This window comes from Hibiscus syriacus, unplaced genomic scaffold, assembly GCF_006381635.1.
Source record: "Hibiscus syriacus cultivar Baekdansim isolate YM2019G1 unplaced genomic scaffold, ASM638163v2 tig00110331_pilon, whole genome shotgun sequence".
In the NCBI taxonomy this organism is placed as follows: Eukaryota; Viridiplantae; Streptophyta; class Magnoliopsida; order Malvales; family Malvaceae; genus Hibiscus; species Hibiscus syriacus.
In genome coordinates, this window is record NW_024062687.1 from 1,049,370 (window position 1) to 1,053,750 (window position 4,381).

Below are 4,381 nucleotides of genomic sequence, written 5' to 3' on the forward strand. Positions count from 1 at the left end.
CAAGAGTGTGGATATGATAAGGGTTTGTACTATAGAAGGAAAGAGTTAGTGTGGGCTAACAAGATGTCGTGATGAAAATGTATTAGAGATAGTTGTATATTTGGATCATAGTAAAAGTGATGGAGTTGTAAAATTTGGAAAATATATAAGGTTAAGTTAATTAAGTATGATGAATCTGGATTTGGTTATGTATTTTGATCATATAGATATGATGTAGACAAAGGAATAAGTGGTTGTATAAGATTAAGGAAGAAATTTTCAGTATAAGAGATGGTCAAGGAAGAGGATATGTAGAAATGAAAGGAATTATCAAAGTTACGAATATATGATAAAGATCGGTAATCAGGGATAAGTCTAAGTGATATGAAAAGCGTATGAGAGACTGAAGAAAAGAAATGATCTATGTTACAAGGATATTTCGAAATGTGAAGGAGTAAAAGGAAATACAGAATTAAAGGAGAGAAAAGACATGAATGGATTGAGGTTATTGGTTACTGTGTATATGATAAGTGACAGTAGATGAATGTATAAAGGAAAAAGGAATTTGAAGAACTACATGAAGGAAATGTTAAGTAAAGGAGGCAACCTGAGAATATTAGAAGGTATGTTCTTATTGGTATGTGCAATGAAAATTCTAGGACGAATTTTCTTTAAAGGATGGGAGATTTGTAATATCCCAAACTTGGGGTTAGTGACTAAATTATAAAGTTTCATAATTTGGTGACTAAAGTAGAAGAATTGAATAGTTCAATGATTTATCTGGAAATATTTCCTGAAATTTGCTAGTAATTATTAAAGGAAGTAAAGGGTAAAATGGTTATTTGACAAAGAAGATTTTTATTTCTCTTTATAAGATAAGGGAACCACGTGGGAATGAAAGATTTATCCAGAACTTCTTCTTCCTTCTTATTCCTCTCCTCCCGTATCTCCAAGCTCAAAGGTGAGTTTCTTTGTTTGTGGATTAATTGTTGATTTTAAGGTTGGGTTATGATTATTAGATGATAATTAAGCTTAAAAAAGCTTAAATCATCTTAAAAGCAAAGAATGGTGGAGTAAGGAGAGATTAAAGATTACGATTTTTTAAATGAAATCTTGGAATAGAGTTCATTAATTAAATTGGAAGATAAATTTGACTTGTCATCAACTTAATTAAGAGATATGAAGTGATAGAATTGAATTAAGAACATATTGAAAAATTGGTATGATTATTTATTTCCATAGGGAAAAATGAATTTTGAGATTTAAAGGGGTGATAAATGAGTAGAAATGAGTTTAAGTATGTATATGAGAGTTAAGAATATGGTAGAGGATGTAATATGAAGTGTTTAAGTAGAATTGGAGTGATTTTCGGGCTTAAAAATGAATTTTGGGCTATGTGCATCGATGCACATTCAATGTGTACCGATGCATCAAGGGTATTTCCAGAAAATTGTTCAGTGTGTATCGATGCATAGGAAGTGCATCGATACACCCATTAAAAATGGAAACATCGAATGCAATTAGTGCATCGATGCATAAGGAGTGCATCGATGCATAAGAAGTGCATCGATGCACCCCCTTAAAATGAAAACATCGAAGGTGATTAGTGTATCGATGCATGGGTAGTGTATCGATGCACATGTTAAAGAATGCATCGATGCACTGTAGAATGCATCGATGCCCTTCAAGGGGAAATTAAAATAGACATTTCTTTTGGTCTAAGAAATGATAGATTAGAATATATCAATTGGATACTGATATGTGTCAATGTATGATTATATAGAGATCGAGCACGAACAAGTTCTGGAACGATTATCAAGTCAAGATTTGATCGAAAGAAAGGCAATCATAAAAGTGGATTGGAACTTAGTGAGGCTCAGGTGAGTGCATATGATTATAGTTAATGATTATATGGAAATTTGACTTATGATGAGTCTATTTCCATGTTCTGATTTTATGAATACATGAAAATAAGTATAATTGGTAGCCGTTAGTATGTGAATATGTATTGTTATGTTCTTTTCTATGATATGATTTATGTAATGATGTGACTCTGTGATATAAGTTATATGAACATAAACTATGTAAATAATAATGACTTATGTAATGACAAGAGAAAGTGATATAAGCTATGTGGTATAGATATAAATGATTATATGAACATGTAATATAAGTTATATGATGAGGATTTATGTTTTTATATGTCTATGAGAAGTTTGAGCTATGTGATGAATATATGAGCTATGTGATCCTATGAGAATATGAAAAGAGATATGTGAACATGTGAATTATATGAAAAGTGATATGAATTACATGAAAATAAGCTATGAGCTTATATTAAAATGTGATATGAAAGTGTATATGTGAAATGATATAAGTGAAAATGCCCATGTTATATGTATTGAGAGCTAGAGGTATAGTTGGCATGCCAAGAGTCAAGGGTCTACGCGGTCCTTCGGGACATAGTGGTCCTTCGGAACATATATGTTATATATGTAGTCCTTTGGGACATCTACGTGGTCATTCGAGACAAATTCTACGAGCCCCTAGTGAGAATTATACGAGTTGTGGTGATAGCATAGTGCACAACCTCAATAGACTCACATATCTACAGTTCTCACATGTGTACATGGGCTAATAAGAGATAATATTGAATACAATGTATGTTTTGGAATATGAATTATATGACATGATATATGTGTGTTAGTGATTATTGTATATTTTATAATATATATGATTGTACAAATGGTAATTATAAGATCATATGATAAAAGGAATCAATGATAGTGATAAGAATGAAGATGATGATACAGTTGCTTGTGTGTATGTGTTTTATAATAGGATATATGTTTTACATGACAGGATATATATATATGTGTTATTGGTTATCGTATATATGTTATATTGCATACGCGAGTACATGTTAAAGTATATGTGAATGAGTATAATTGATTGACATGATGATATAATAACAAGTCTATCAGATATATAATATGGACATAAAAGATCATAGGAACAGGAGATAAGAGATATGAATGATAATGACATATATGTATGAAATGATAATAGTAATTGTTTATGCATGATTACTAGTAAATGTTTACATTATATGTTTATTGCCTCACTAAGTGATAGACTTAGAGTGTAAGGTATTTACACGTAGGTTTCGAGAAGAGTAAAGAGCAATGTGGAGCAAGATAGGTCAATTCTTCTTACCAAAGGTCAGATCAAAAGAAAGGTGAATAATATGTATTTTAATATATGAAGTTCTAGTTGGCATGTATTCAAAATGATATATTGTATAAGCTCTTAACAGTACTGTAAATGTTCTAAGTAAGTTATATGGATAAAATTTTTAAATCACTCACTATTTTATACAAGTAAATGTTTTGAAAAGTCAATGTGACACCTCGGACTCGGATCCGGGTCGGATACGGGTTGGGGGTGTTACATGTAATATAGACTCCTGGACGAGCTTCTTGCAAAGCTGGCGATCTAACAGGAATATGCACTGGGGTGAAACCGAGATGATGCGAGGGGTCTGATGTAAATCCCGATGGGTGTTGGGGGTCGGATGTAAATCCAACATGATGTCACAATCCCGGCCCGAAAACTGGGGGATGCAATGGCTCATGCTCAGATGATATTGGCTGGTCAATTGTTATTTTTCCAACCGTAGCATGTTTATTAAACATTTCTTCGATCTTCTGCAATAGACCGACTTGTGAGTTTACCATTTCTGCTTCTATTTTACTCAGCCTCTCTCTCATTTCTTCTTCAAGTTGGGTCATTCTTGCTTCCATTTTCTTGGTTGTTCTACGAGTACCGTAAGGGTGTGAGGTGAGTGCCAGGATATCTACAAATGGTTGGAAATTATATTTTATTATTTAGTGGATTTGAATGAATGAATGAATTGTTATATTGTAAACAATTAGAGAAAAACAAATGATAATGCAAATGCAAGTGCAAGTGCAAAAGGTATCGATTTCCAAAAGTAGTCATTCTTAGAAAGAGTTTCATTTATCCAAAAGATTTTTTATCTTTACAAGAGAGATCAATCTAGAATCGCTGGATTAGGTTCTTCCTTGTCATGAAAACTCTTTTACATTTCAATGATCTCTCTTCTAATCTGATGATTACTAGGTTTAATCAACACCTTTCTTTTATTCATGATGATTATGTGAATGCGAATATGCAAATACAGATGTAAAAGTGATGCAATGGAAAGAAAGATGCAAAAGAAAAGAAATAAATTAGTGTGGGCGGAATAATCAATAAAATTGAAAGATGTTATTTAAATATAAATTTAACACCTACCCAATCATGATATCTACCTGATCATGCTTTTATTAGATAGAGATCTACCCAAACATGCTTTCTATCCAAAATAATTATTTTCAAG